This window comes from Chrysemys picta, chromosome 4 (genome assembly GCF_011386835.1).
Source record: "Chrysemys picta bellii isolate R12L10 chromosome 4, ASM1138683v2, whole genome shotgun sequence".
Classification (NCBI taxonomy): Eukaryota; Metazoa; Chordata; order Testudines; family Emydidae; genus Chrysemys; species Chrysemys picta.
In genome coordinates this window covers 38,540,572-38,556,478 of record NC_088794.1, presented here as the reverse complement: position 1 = coordinate 38,556,478, position 15,907 = coordinate 38,540,572, and the positions used below count along the sequence as shown (strand labels likewise).

The 15,907-nt window shown below is 41.1% G+C and overlaps 1 protein-coding gene and 1 long non-coding RNA gene across 6 annotated transcripts in view; one reads left to right on the top strand and one right to left on the bottom strand.

Annotated features, from left to right (window-relative positions):
* The window catches only part of KCNQ1 (potassium voltage-gated channel subfamily Q member 1), a 553,010-nt gene that overhangs the window by 310,777 nt on the left and 226,326 nt on the right, over positions 1 to 15,907 (bottom strand). The gene's annotated exons all lie outside the window — the stretch shown is intronic.
* On the top strand, positions 3,426 to 7,136 carry LOC122172197 (uncharacterized). The gene is made up of 4 exons (XR_006172294.2): positions 3,426 to 3,496; positions 5,324 to 5,551; positions 5,962 to 6,261; positions 6,798 to 7,136. It is a non-coding gene; the product is annotated as an uncharacterized LOC122172197 (long non-coding RNA).

The following is a 15,907-nucleotide window of genomic DNA, read 5'->3' as shown; positions in this document are numbered from 1 at the left end:
GGAAAGGACAAAATTGGATCCACAAAAGTATTTTATTTTCAAGCTTCTTTTCAGAATGAATCAGTAACAATGGGCTGCTTAATAAACTTTTTAAATTACATGAAAAAAGCAGCATGACACAACACTTGTCTATTACGCTGAAAGATTCTGTACTATCATGCAGTGATGATTATCCTATTCCTTGGCTGAGATCACTGATTTACCATCAATGCTTACCATTGGGATTACTGTCCCTAGGAGTTTCAGAGATACTTGTATAATAAATAAGGTCAGAGTATCAGGCATGGTTCCCATCACTAAATTATACAGTGTTTTTCAGGCAGTTTTATACACTCACATAACACTCAAGATTAGAAGGTTTAGCAACCAAGTTTAGAAGTGTCATTTGTACTTATGCACATAAGTACTTCGGGATTTTTTTAAAAATCTCAGTTATTGCTTTAATTAACTTTGAATCCCAGACAGTGGAAGGAAGTACCAGTCAACTTCTCTCTCTGAAATTTAAAAGACTTTTATTTTGTTACTAAACTCCAAAACTGAAGGTTTTATTTATAGTAGGCCTGTTTTCAAGGCCAACCAAAGAAAGGCACTACAATCTGACAGCGGGGCAGAATTGCACTTTGTAAGGAAGGCTAGGAGGTTGCAACTTCTTTACAGATTTAAGTTATCAGGTACAAATGCTGGTACATAAATCCTTCAGGGTCTGATTTCACAGTTAATATTACTATTGCTGGGTTAATGCTGAGGCAAAAGCTCATGGCACAGGTAAGAGCTAAGCGCAAACACAAACACATCATAACACCAAATCATCAACCAATTACCAGTTAATGTTGGTGATGAAAATGTATAAGCATAATGCCTGAAATGAAACTTTCTATTTATATCACCAAGGGGCTTTGCCATCATCACTGACCTTTACTAAAGACTAAATGTAGATGAATACCTGGAATTTTTTTGTTGTTGTTTTTTTAAAATTGGGTCATTTTAATTAATTAAATGATGTGCACTGCTGTTTTCTGTTTGCTTTGGCTGGTTTGCAACAGTAGGAAGGAGGAGAGAGAAACCAGCCGAATATAAACTGTTTGATTTGAAGGTTTGCATCTGTAAACTTCTGAGACAGCCTGAGGGATGTAGTGATAATTCAGTATCTCATGCTAGCAGACAGCATATAGATCAAAGAGAAAGAAGAATTGGCTGGAACTAGCTAGGACTGCCCAACTGTGTGAGGTACCTTAACAAAAAAAAAAAAAAAAAAAAAAAAAATCAGAGCTCCTTTTGCTGCCTTAGGAAAAAAGATTGGGGTTGTCTGAACCGCAGGCTCATCCTTCCACTTTTCATGCTGCTTTGGATTTTCTTGCAGCTGTAAAAGCCTCTTGCTGGCACATGTGTCTGATAAAATTTCTGAGCAGCAATGTAGGAAGGGCGTTACTTTATATTTAAATTGACAAAACTGCCAAATTGAAGAAGTTTTCTTAGCACATAATCAAAAAGGAGAGGGAAGGATTGTGAGTGCTTTGTGGTATGGACCACCTCTTTATGTGTTTATACAGACCCTAGCACAATAACAGGGCTGGCTCCAGTGTTTTTGCCACCCCAAGCGGCAAGGAAAAAAAAAAAAGCCACGATCGGCGGCACTTCTGCCGCCGCTTCATTCTTTGGTGGCAATTTGGTGGCAGGTTCTTCCCTCCGAGAGGGACTGAGGGACCCGCCACTGAATTGCCTCTGAAGAGCCGTACGTGCCACCCCTTTCCGTTGGCTGCCCCAAGCACCTGCTTGCTGCGCTGGTGCCTGGAGCTGGCCCTGCACAATAAGCTCCTGGTCTACAACTGGGGCTCTGTGGCATTACTGCAATACAAACAATAAAAAACCTCCACCACCTTGATTTTCACAGTCTTTTTCACAAGTTATGTAGTCTGTCCTAGTTTTCTTTAGTCACAGCTCATTAATCATTGCAGCAGTCTGTAACCTTCAGGCCATAATTTTATGAATGTCTACTGGATAGCTATCCAATTTACATGCACAAATGCTGTTTGTGGAAATCTCAAGTACTAAGGGGCACAAAAACCTTGCACATCCAAGATTGTGGGTACATATTCAGATGCAAATTTGTTGCATAGTATTTACAGTGCATACAATTATCACAGGAGGCCTACATTACTGCATGTGCAGCATCTATGCCTAGCCACGAAGACTATGCTAAAGCATCAGATGGCCCAACATGAAAAAAGTCATCTCTTCAGTGGGACAGATCAAGGAGAGAATACCAAACTGGTGATGCCCATCCAATTTTGCATCCACTATCTTCCAGAGCACTCAATGAGCTAGGGTCTGGTTGCCTCAAGGACCACCTCTCTTTTTGCACGTCCAAGAATACTATGATCAACAGGAATATTATGATTGGTAGAGCCCAGGGTTAAACTCTGGAGGAACCACACAACAATGGAACTCTCTGTTGGATGAACCTAAGTCTTGCTTCTCTTAAACTCAGAAAAACACTTAAGCATATGCTTAAGTTCATCAATATTTAGAAAAATACTTAAACACATGCTTAAGTGCTGTTGAAGCCAAAGGGACTCAAACATGTGCTATGAATTAAATATGTGCTTAAATGCCTTGCTGAATAGGGATGAGACTACGTTCATGCTTAAAGTTATTTGTGTACTAAAGTGCTTTGTTGAATCAGGTACTTAGAGAACAATGGAAGGCATACCTGTTTGTGTAGGCCTTCCTTCAGTAAAGAAGAATATAAAATGGCTAGGGACATTTTTTATTTCTTTCATATTGTATTTCCCCCTACAATAACTAATAGAAATATAACTTGACAGAGGCAGGAGTTCATAATCATGCAGCTAAGGTAATTATAGCCCAGATATTAACATGATGGGCACATTAAAAATAGAGAGCTGTAAACAGGTGCTATCATATTACATCAACGCATGCTAGCACTGAAATAAATAGAAAGAAGGTTTTTTCATTCTGCATCAAAACTTTATTAATAATTATTAATCACTGGCAATTTTATATAAAAGTAACACCCAGGGACCTCATTTAGAAGTTCTGGGCTCTGTATAAATACAGTCACTATTCTGGACATGTTACTAGCTGCCATGTTTATAGTTAGTAAAACAAAGAATGGTAAAAGTAGGGTTGCCAGTTGTCTGGTTTTTGACCGGACTACCTTGTTGAAAAGGGAAACTCCAGTTGGTGGCGCAGCGGGGTCCCAGGGCTAAGGCAGCCTCCCTACCAGTCCTGGCTCCGCACAGCTCCTGGAAGCAGCAGCATGTCCCCTCTCCAACTCCTACACATAGGAGCTGCAGGGGGCTCCGCACACTGCCCCCACCCCAAGCGCTGGCTCTGCAGCTCCCATTGGCTGGGAACCACAACCAATGGGAGCTGTGGGGGCAGTGTCTGTGGATGGGGCAGAGCACAGAGCCACCTGGCTGCCTCTGTAGGAGCTGGAGGGGGGACATGCCGCTGCTTCTGGGAGCTGCTTTTGGTAAGTGCTGCCTGGAGCCTGCACCCTGAACCTCCTCCTGCACCCCAACTCCCTGCCCTAGCCCTGATTTTCCTCCCATCCTCTGAACCTCTCGACTGCAGCCCAGAGCACCCTCCTGCACCCCAAACTCCTCATTCCCAGCCCCACCCTAGGGCCCACACGCCCAGCCAGAGCCCTCACCCACCCCAACACCCTGATTCCCCTCCCACCCTCTGAACCCCTTGATCCCAGCCTGGAGCACCCTCCTGCACCCCAAACCTCTCACCCCAGCCCCACTCCAGAGCCTGCACCCCAAGCTGAAGCCCTCACCCCAACTCCTAGCCCTCATCCCCCTCCAGCCCTCTGAATCCTTGGGTCCCAGCCCGGAGCACCATCCTGCACCCCAACCCCCTGAGCCAGCCCGATGAAAATGAGCAAGTGAGTGAGAGTGGCGAGAGTGAGCGACGGGGTGGGGTGGGGGTGGGGGTATGGCGTGAGCAGGGGCAGGGATGCAGAGAAGGGACAGGGCGTTCGGTTTTGTGCAAGTAGAAAGTTGGCAACCCTAGATAAAAGCTTGAACTAAAAAGCACATCTCTCTCTCTCTCTCTCTCTCTCTCACACACACACACACACACACACACACGCTGATTTTTCAAAATGCATTTTAGCTATCTAAGACCATGGAGGTTAAAACATAGAAATTCAAATACTGCTTTCTCTTATTTGCTAAGAATCTACCATAATTGTGAAATTCAGGTTCTAAACCAGCACCTTATGTTCATGCTAAAATTACACATGAACTAAATGTAATATATATAACTATATTTTAGATATTGCTATATATAATATTTTATAAAAATATAGAATACACATCCAGCAGATCATTCTTATTATGCACATATACACAGACAATAAAATTCCATGGAAAAAACACACACTGTAAATATCAGTGTTTTCCCGTTGAGGGCAGCTGCTGTAATACAATCCAGGGTGCCTGCTGCCAGGATTTTCCACATGAGTGCATCTTCTTTTAACCGCTGCTCAAACACTGGCTGAAAGAGGAGCTGCTAGACTGAACATGTGTCTGCACTCTGATGACAAATATATGGAACAGCAATGGAATGCTGAGCAAACCTTAGCGTTTTGGCGGGAAGTGAGCTGTACACTCTACACCTTCAGCTCAAATTCACAAACACTTTTGTTTCAGTCTTTAGTGATAGTTCTTTTACCTGAAACTACAAAAGTGTGTGTAAGTTGTGAGCAGCAGGCATAAACGATCAGTGGACTATTTAAGAAATGAAAAGAGTTATGTCAATATGACTTTTTTATATTTAATCTACGCTTTACATAACGGGATCTGGGTGTAGAGGCAAGTTATTAGGCAAGACGTGGTTAAACCATTTGCTGTGGCTTAGATAGAAAGAAAAGAAGGGTGTGGGCAGAAATCTGTCAGAGACGTAAAACCTTGTAAAGGAAGGAATGGATTGCTGGCAAGAAGCTGTTCATAATATCAACTAACTCTAAAACAAGAAGCCACAGATTAGAGAGAACTGAATCAGGTTTCCTTACACAAAGAGTTTTCTGAACTGCTAAAAGTACAACAGCAATTAAGGAGCACAAATCAGCTTAAAAGGAGAGCTGAGTAATGATGTGGAAAAAGTACAGTGCTCCCTTGGATTAATGACTATGTAGATGTGTGTATGGACACAAACACATATGTAGGCACCCACATGCAAGTTTTCTGATTTTACTCCTACCATTTTCAAGATTCGTGTGTATATGGTTTTCTTATGCACTTATCTTAAAAGTCCTAAAAATGTTATCATTTGTCTTGTTGCTGTTTTCCAGTTTTTACATCTGAAAAACCTTGTGAATGGTGTAGCAGCTAATGGGAAACACCTACTGATCTTATATGAGAGACCACAACCGCTGTTTAAGGAGTGTGCAAGTGGAGCGGGAGTTGAAGTGGATATAATGCTATTAGTTAAAGAGAAAATTCTATCTTAAGCACATACTCATTTTTAGAAACAAAGAGAGTAGGGAAAAGAATGAAGTTCAAGAAACAAACTCAAAAAGGTATTTTAAGAAACTTGGAGAGTGCGGTGTTCTGCCTTTTAACAAAACATCTATGGAGTGACTGTGTAGCAGTACTTAATCAGTCCCAAAGTGCACCAATCCCCAGGTGATACTGGCAGCATATATATTGTGTATAGAAATAACAATATACAGTTATCACTTCCTCATCTTCTGGGTGGTTCTATAGTATTTACCTTACCAGTGTCAGCTTCCTGTAGGTATCATTTATTGAGTGAAAGTACTTTCGGTATATGATTACTTTCCCAATACTGTATAATGTCTCCAGGCAGTATAAAGTATCCCCCAGTGTGCACCAGTGTACTGCAATTATTTTGTGTCTAGACAGATCAGTGAATTGGTCAAACCAGCCAGGGAGAAACTGAGAGACTAATGGCTATTTCCTCCTGCAGAGGCGAAAGAACAAGAGAGATGGATGCAGCTACAGAATGTGGATGGCAGGGAGATTCCTGTCCCATTGCCAGTCCCCTGGTGATACCAAAGCGCATACAGCCCACAGTGTTGCCAGCTCTCATCATTTTATCATGAGTCTCATGTTATTTGATCTTCTTCTAAAAGCCCCAGCTCTTGGAGTCATGTGATGACATGAAAATCTCAGATTTCATCTCAAAATATGTTTCTAGCCTTCATTGTTGCAAAGAAATGCTTGAAAACATGACTCAAGTGCACCTTAAAATCTCAACAACCAAAAGGTAAAAAAAGAACCCAATATTTATTTATTTTTTAAATCTCATGATTTGGGGGGGACTGACTTATGATTTTTCAACATGTGGGATTGACAATACTGTGATTATTCAATCTGGTCCATAATAAACATGCATGGGCCAAACGAGTAAATGAAAGGATCTGTGTTCTACTCCCTGCTCTTTTACATACCCACTCTGGCCAGGAATCAGCAAAGCACTTAAGCTCATGCTTAACTTTAAGCAAAAATTTAAGCCCCACTGAAGTCAACTATTGGGACTTTGTAAGAACTTAAAGTTAAGCATATGCTTAAGCACTTTTTGCCTATGTGGATTGAGAAAGCTACTTCCAAAACTCAGGTGTTTTTTATTTGACCTCTCTCCATTACTGAGTCAGCTAATTTTTAGGATGTGGCATTGGGGGTGGGGGGGATTTTTTGTTCAATTGGTCAGTGCCAAGGATTATTGTACCTTGTGTTGTACTATATTATTATTATATTTTGTTTTAATAGCTAACAATCCTATTATCAATTATGCATTTACAGGATATGTACTTGGAAAGCAGAACACGAAGCTACAGAGTGGAAGCCCCATGTTGACAGTAGAACCCATGTGGGATATGATGACTGAAACATATAATCATAATGATGCTAATAAGCATCAATTTAGTTCAGCCATATGGATAACTGTCAGTGAGAAGGGGCCTCCTAAGGCCCCTACATATTCTGGCCATTGTATCCAACCTTGTAACCTTTGGCATTGTAGCTTGCGGCTATAGCACTGACAGGATTCATCACTGCCACCTTTTAAGGTTCAATATGAAAAACAGTGGGGGGAAAAGTGAACTGAAGGGCTCCTCACAGAATTTAACATTCCTGTTTATGTTCGACTATAAACCATGTTAATCAACAGGTTAGCATAACTAAACTATGTCTGATCTGTGATGCCCCTTTTATAAAGTAAAAATGTGGAGTTAAACATAACAATGACTTTGTACAAGTGTATGATTTGAAAACTTACCACTGTCCAGGGAAGTGGCAGAGAAAGGAGGTTGAAATAGAACAAGTGGAAAATAGGCAGTTGAGATCTCTAGAAGAAAGTGACATTTGAAGTTCCAATCCTGCAAGCTACTGAGTACCCCTTAGAGATACTAAGTACCCTCAGTTTCCACTGACTTCAGGGACTTCTGCTTCTTCCAGGAGGCATTCAGAACTTTCAGGACTTGACTCTTACTGTACTCTTTCAAAAATCAAATCTCTTGGGATTTAAGTTAACTTTAAAACAAAACATTGTGCAGACATTACATTATAGGAGATAAATATGAGAAAACTGAAAGATCCCTGGGCACTTTGAAGGTCCTCCTCTGTGATGCAAAAATGGAAGGCAGCAGAGCAGATAGCACATGAGCTTTCCCTAAAATGCTGGACCAGTCCAGGTGAAACCTGGCTCAGTATTTTTAATCTTTCCACACAAAACTGTAAACCTTTGTCTATAAAGTTCCAAGTGATGACTTCATGCTTTACTGGGATGAGGATCAGTAAAGCCTGCACCTCTGTAATGAACATCTATTATGTCAGCAAGAGACAAGAAGGTAGCCTGCAGGGGGAAAGCTCAGCATGAACACCAAGGGTCAGACATGGCTATGCACAATCAGACATTTAATGAATTTCTGCAGACAGCTGCTTACATAACTAACAGCCAAGCTGTACTACGAGGCCTTCAAAAAGTCCTTTCTAAAACACTGAGGCTTTTGCTTGGTGGGGAGGGAGATGTTTAAAATATAAGAAAAACAAAATGCTAAATCCATAAGCTTCAATAGCTGTAATTACTTATAATAGCCTACAACTACATGGATTAAGCTTTAATTATTATATGTGGCAATGTGTCTGTTATTGAAAGTAGTGGGAAACCAGTTTTAACCTGTCAAACATGATGGACTCATGTTTTTCTAGTGTCTAAGGAGTTAGAGTTGCCCCTCCCTTTTGCCAACAATATAGCTATACAATTAAAGGAAGTTATTTTATACTATTTTAAACGAAGGCAGAAGAAATTTGTCATAAGAAATTCTTGAGTTTAATTATACAAAGTCTGAAAATGACTGGCAAGATTCACTTTTGAGTCATATAGACTAATTGATGACACAGTGATCATGAAGGGTAATACTAGTAAATGCTAGTCTAGTCAGGTATTCTTTCTTCCTGAAAATACAATCCATGACACCCTGAGGGATTCTTCTTGGCACAGATGCAGTGAAAGATGCACAGAAAGAGAGAGGACAGGAACACATTTTTCAAAATGTCTTTCCCCCTTATTCATCTGTCGAACAGAACAAATGCATTGTCCAATCAGGATTATAAATGAGCACATGCCCAACATTAAAACCAAACTTCCGAAAACACACATTCTGGCACTTTGAATTACATCCCTGACAACTTTTATCCAAGAAAAAAAGAACTACAAGATAAAAAGACATTTCCATAATCATATGTAACCATAAGATAAAGTGTGTAATTTCATAGTCTACCATCTAATGAAACAGAAGAGACAATTGCCAAAGTCCTTCTCTTGTCCTCTAGAATTACACACTAATTTGCCAGTTCCAGCACAAAGCTGACACACAAACCAAGGATAATAAAGATTCTGTTCTTTTAAATTTTCTTAATCTCTTTGCTAAAAGTTTGTTAGTACATATAGAAGAGCACTAAGGCCCTGATTCAGCAAGGTGCATGAGCATGTGAGCATGTGAGTAGCCCCACTGAATTTAATGGGACTACTCCTATATTTAAAGTTAGGCACATGCTTAAGGATTTTGTTGATTTGGCACCTAACAAGACACTGAAATGAGCTCAAACTGCCCAGTACAACTTAATGTCATCCATTTGACCAAAATAAACAATTAACACTAGTTTTCAGTTTAGGCTGGATTAAAATAAATCTCCAGCTAGCCCCCCCCCCACACACAGTTTATAAAGATTCTTTTCTCCTTCACTTTTAAACAATGTTTTAAATGGTGTGACTCTGTCTAAATGTCCTCACCTTGCCCAGACTGTTGCAGGAACCATAAGCAGACTGGGGAAACCAGCTAACATGCCAATTGCCCTTAAATTATGAACGTGTCCTTACTGAAGCGTTAACTTGAGGTATATTTCAAGTGTTGCCCCTCACCTGACTCCTATAATGCTTTAAACTCAGAGCTAGCTGGCCAGATGGGTGGAGGAAGGGGTTTGAAGCTTGAGTACTGCTGACATTGAGGGCAGGTCTACACTACAAGTTTACATCAGTGCAGCTGCGCCACTGTAGCGCATCTGGTGAAGACGCTCTCCCATCGGCTAAGTAACTCCACCTCCACTAGAGGCTATAGCTATGTCGACGGGAGAAGCTCACCTGCCAACATAGTGATGTTTACATGGGGGGGGGGGGTGTTAAGATCAGTATCGCTACATTGCTTGGGGGTATGGATTTTTCACACCCCTGGGTGACATGGTTATACCACAGTAAGTACGTAATGTAGACCAAGTTTGAGTGACGTGCAGTGGAGACTCAGCGACAGCTTGAGTTAGCACAACTCTTCAACTGCTAATCCAATCAAACTGTGCTGCTAAGGTAATCACTATAGGGATAGTACTCTTAGGCAGTGTGGTTGCACTCACTGGAGAGAAGCTTGCTCGAGTGGAGTGATTCAAGATAACCCTTGCACTGAAAACAAGACCCTATATAAACTGCAATAAGGTAAAATCCATTCCCCACGGAACATTTGAAAGTCAAGGTGTACAAAGCTGTGCAAGTGCATGAGAGATAAATTGCATGCATCAACTATTAAGGAAGAACAAGTAACCCTCCATCCCCCGTGCCCACCCCATTATCTGTACTGGGGGCTGGAAACATTAGCTTTTGATCCCTCCCCTACAGATACTCCTTATCTGAGAGCATCCTAAGCCACACTAAGGCCATGTCTACACTACCACTTATGTCAGCAAAATTTATGTTGTTGAGGGGTGCCGAAAAAACACCCAAGTGATGTAAGTTTCACCAGCATAAGTGGCACCGCGCTATGTCAGTGGGAGAGCTTCTGCCGCCAACATAGCTACCGTCGCTCGCTGAGGTGGTTTTATTATGTCAACAGGAAAGCTCTCTGCCGTTAGCATAGAGCAGCTACATGAGCAATCTCACAGCAGAACAGCTGCATCGGTACAGCTGTGCCGCTGTAAGCTCGCTAGTGTAGACATAGCCTTAATCAGAATGGTCAGAAGAACCAATGCAGTGCAGCAGAAACAGGCTCACCTAAAGTATACAAATAATAAAAAGAGGAAAAGGAACCTGGCAGGGTGGGGAAAGGAAAACAGAAGGGTGTGGTTGGGGGTGACAAACAGGAAAGAACTAACAGAGGAGCAAATCTGAAGAATAGGACAGACAAAGGAAAAGTGAGAAAAGAAACTAGCAAGAGGATGAAAAAGGCTCTGTCTTTTCTGAATGATTCTGCAGTCAGAACCAGAATTTCATTTACCAGCCCTTTCCATCAGAACTGGCAGCACGGAGTAAGCAATTGCCACAAAGCAACTAATTAAGCTTATAGGTCTAACTTGCAGGGCTCCATGCAACTGGTTCACCTGCAAAACTGTCTGAGCACCCGTTACACGTACAACACCTGCATTTGTTTATGCTGACCTATGATTGCATGTGCAAATGAAGTTGTTGTGTTCACAATAGTTGCTCATGGATTTTCACAGATGTACCTGTTACTTGGAGTACTTTGTGGCCCTTTACGGCCCACAGTCTTGTTTTCCTCGTGAGTTTACAAATCCTTTCCAGTACTGCTGCTATACATCCCTGGGAAAAGCTATACAAAAACTTGGAAGATCAATAATATTCATAATACTTTCTCCCTAAAAGATCTCAAAGCACTTTACAAACATTAATGAAGCTTCACCATACAGCTGTGTGGCAGATATTATCATCCACCCTTTACAGATAGAGAAATTAAATAAACTGAACAAGACAGCCAGCAGTCTTCACAGATTGGGACCACTCTGATTATACAGTCTAGACTCCTCCGTGATACAGGCTATAGAATTCCATCAACATGCCTCAGAGCACTTATCTATCAAGAATATTGAAGGTGCAATAGTTCAATACTAATAATACTTAATATCACAAAATAACTGAGAAGGATGGATTAGGGTCAGAGCTTTGATTTATGCTAGGAATGCAGTCCATGCCTTGATAAAAAATTGTCTAATGGTTAGGGTGCTAGCCTGGGATTCAGGAGACCTCAATTAAATTCCCCATTTCATCACAGACTTGCTCTTTGATTTTGGGCAAGTAACTTGGTCTCTCTGTGATTCAGTTCCCCATCTGTAAAATGGGGATAACAGTCCTTCCCTATGTCACAGGGAGGATACATACATTAAAGAGTGCAACTTGCTCAGATATTACGGTTATGAAGGACACAAGTTTCGGAGTTCAAACAGTGAAAATGAGGTGTTTGTTACTTGCAGTTAGTGTTCACATAAACACTAATCAAATACTATATGAAATCCATGTAAGATACATGGACAGAGACCAAGGGAGAAAGAAAAAATACACACATTGGCAACCATCAGGAAAAGCTGCCAACTGCTCTTCAAATACCATTTTGAACTGGGTTAGGTTTCTCTCATCATGCATGTCCAATCTGCCTCTACCAGCTTATATTTTCATAGAATTCCGAGGCCAAATGGGGACCGTTATGACCATCTCGTCTGACTTCACTTTCTTCAAAAGACTAGCCTGGAGCATGCTGCACCATGACCATTCTTGATGATTCAGAGCCCCTTGGAGGCTTCAAACTGTTTGACTATATAGCAGCCCAGAGGCTGCTTTAGTTTACACTATAGGTCAGTCAGCTCCAGGGACAGTCCTAGCAGACTAGGGGTACCTGTTTCTCATTCTCGTGGTTGGCAGCAATGTAGCAAAGCAACTGAGAACGGGGGCTACTAGCTCTCAGATGTACGTTTTGCCCGATTGTTTGGGATATTAACTCTGAAGTTAATGATACTAAGCTTATTCACTGCTGATTATCTCTGAAGGAACTTCCTACCATATGGGAACTGCTAGTGGCACATGGAACTGTGAGCAAAGATTGAGTACACCACTTTCCCATCCCCCATCTGCCCCCTGGCCTAGTCTCATATTTGCAAAACCTTCTTAAATTATGGTTCAAGCACCACTCCTGTTGTACCATCTTCTAAAGTGGTTTCATTGGCATCAAATTCCCTACCATACATCAGAGTTTTGGAAGACTCTTCTCAAGCCTTTTGGCTCCAGCCTCACTCGACAGCCAAACCAAATGAAAAAATGGCTCTGTGGGAGCTGTGTATGAGCTGTGTTTTAATATAGCTTTTAAATACAGTGCTATGTTGGGTGCAGATGGCCCTTTGAGATAAGAATAGGAGAGGATTTTAAACCCAGGTAAAATATTATTATAACATCTTGGACACAGCAACTTTAGAATTCTGTTCTTTCCCACCAAGCATTGTACACATCCCACAATTATCGTACTGGGCATTACGTAACTGGCCTTCTTAAGGATATAATGTGATGTGCTGCCAAACATTGAGGAAGGAAACTGAAATGAGCTTTCCCCAGTGCTATCATACATCCCATCCAAAATAAATAGAGAGAGATCTCCTGCACAGCCCCTTCAGAAGCCTTTCACAAAAATCAACAATTCTTAAACCAAGTTTGCTTTCCAACTAAAATCTTTTGTCTTTAGCATTAAAACTGCACCAAGGATGATTTATGTGCAAATTTCCTGTCATCTCCCTGCCATGAGGTACTATTGATATTTCAATGGGATTTTTGAGGGTGACAAGTATGGAACATACTGTAGTCTGAACTACCTGACATATCAGTGATCGGTTCAATAATTTTTTCCTTAAAGAACTCATTTTGCCCTCAGGTCAGGTATATAAATCTCCTTTAGCATGGAAACAATCAAGCATTTCCCAGCTTATTTTGCTCCTCTCTACATCCAACACCAATTAATTTTACACAAGTATAAGAAGAATGTACTTATAAAAATACAGTCCTACTAGGTTCATTTTATCATCGAGTTGCCTATTAACCCATGGTCAAAAAAATGAAAGCGTAGTTACAGTCTCATATATAACATGACTGCCCTCTTGTGTTAAACTACATCCTTTGCATAAACTGAATACTTGAAGAGCTCTTTATAGAAAAATTTGGTACATATAGCCTATTTAGTGTACTATCCACTGTACCTAGAACCCCTCATTTACCCCTTTCCTATATTAAAAAAAGTCCTGTAAGAAATGCGAGAAACTTATAGTGTCTGACACTATTACAAACAAACAAAAAGTTGGTTTGGATGTTTAAAAGAAACATAATACCAGGGCCGGCTCCAGGCACCAGCGAAGAAAGCAGGTGCTTGGGGCGACCAATGGAAAGGGGCGGCACGTCCGGGTCTTCGACGGCAGGTCCCTCAGTCTGTCTCGGAGCAAAGGCCTCGCCGCCGAATTGCCACCAAAGAATGAAGCGGGGCGGTAGAGCTGCCGCCGAAGTGCTGCCGATCATGGCTTTATCTTTTTTTTTTTCCCTCCCGCTTCGCCGCTTGGGGCGGCAAAAAAGCTGGAGCCGGCCCTGCTTAATACACTTCTACTTAACAGGTTTAAGTGTGGAAATGTGCATCTAGATACATAACATGTAAGAAAGTACTAATTTGTTTCAAATTTATACCTGCACTATGCATGTGACATCATTTGCACAGGCAAAACAACTAAGACTTGCAAGTCTGAGTTTTTGGGATATTTATAGGCTTTTTTTTTCATTATAGAAAAATTAGGCCCTCTGTATAATTTACCCAAATTTACATGTTTTTTAAAAATGTAGAAATTACTTCAAACAGGTTATGGATTACTGAGATCTGGTCTCAGGAACTATGGGTCCTGTCTCAAGCTGGACATGCAGGACCCAGGCAGGCTTTGGTAACCTTTGTACCACATTTGACCGGGGAAAGAAGGGTCTAGTATCTGGCCAGATAGGAGGGAAATGTCATTAGGGGGATAAAGGAGGATTTCTTCTGCTGGCAAGATGAAAGTCAATGACAGTCTGTGGAAGTTTGCAGCAGATGGATGGGCTTGGACCAAGAGGTTTGTCACTGAGAACCCAGGGAGGCATCAGCCCCCATGCTCATGTTTCATGATGGGGGAAAAGGGGATAGGAAGGGGCACTGCAGGCAAAGGTGATAATACAGTAGGGGAATGTTGGAAGTTCTGACACATCAGAACCTTCCAAAATGCAAGGACCCTGTGTGACCACACACTTGTGATAAAAATGCCTCTAATTTTCACAGAAGTGTTTGTCTAGTCCACATGTAGGGCTGCTGAAAGGCTGGCATAGAAAGTAGATCCGATCAGAGATTTTCCACCAGAAAATGCATTTGCACATAATGAACATTTTCCATGGGGAAAATTTTGATTTTGCCAAAATGAAATATTTTGTTTTGTGTCAGTTCCACTTGTATCAAAATATTTTGTTTTGTGGAACTGACCCAAAATGTTTAATTTCAAATCACTTCAACAAAACATTGAATTGCATTTCTTTATCAGTGCATTGTCTTGTGGGAAGAAAAGGAGCATCAGCCTTCCAAACTACAACTCCCACGTGGCAATGTGCCACAGTTAGAAAATGCAGTTTAAAATTGAACTGACTCAGAAGGAAGTTTCTGATCAGTTCATAGAATTATAGGACTAGAAAGGACCTCAAGAGGTCATCTAGTCCAGTCCCCTGCACTCATGGTAGGACTACGTATTATCTAGACCATCTCTGCCAGGTGTTTGTCTAACCTGCTCTTAAAAATCTCCAATGATGGAGATTCCACAACCTCCCTAGGCAATTTATTCCAGTGCTTAACCACTCTGACAGTTAGGAAGTTTTTCCGAATATGCAACCTAAACCGACCTTGCTGCAATTTAAGCCCACTGTTTCTTGTCCTATCATCATAGGTTAAGTACAACAATTTTTCTCCCTCCTCCTTGTAACAACCTTTTATGTACTTGAAAACTATTATTGTCCCTCTCAGTCTTCTCTTTTCCAGACCAAACAAACCCAATTTTTTCAATCTTCCTTCATAGGTCATGTTTTCTAGATCTTTCATCATTTTTGTTGCTCTTCTTTGGACTTTCTCCAATTTGTCCACATCTTTCCTGAAATAGGGCACCCAGAACTGGACACAATACTCCAGCTGAGGCCTAATCACCATGGGGTAGAGCAGAAGAATTACTTCTCGTGTCTAGATTACAACACTCCTGCTAAGACATCCCAGAATGATATTTGCTTTTTTTTCCTGCAGCAGTTTTACACTGTTGACTCAGATTTAGCTTCTGGTCCACTACCCCAGATCCCTTTCCACAGTATTCCTTCCTAGGCAGTCATTTCCCATTTTGTATGTGTGCAATTGATTGTTCCTTTCTAAGTGCAGTACTTTGAATTCTCCCTATTGCATTTCATCCTATTTACTTCAGACAATTGCTCCAGTTTGTCCAGATCATTTTGAATTACAATTCTATCACTTGCAACCCCTCCCAACTTAGTATCATCAACAAACTTTATAAGTGTACTCTCTATGCCATTATCTAAATCATTGATCAAGATATTG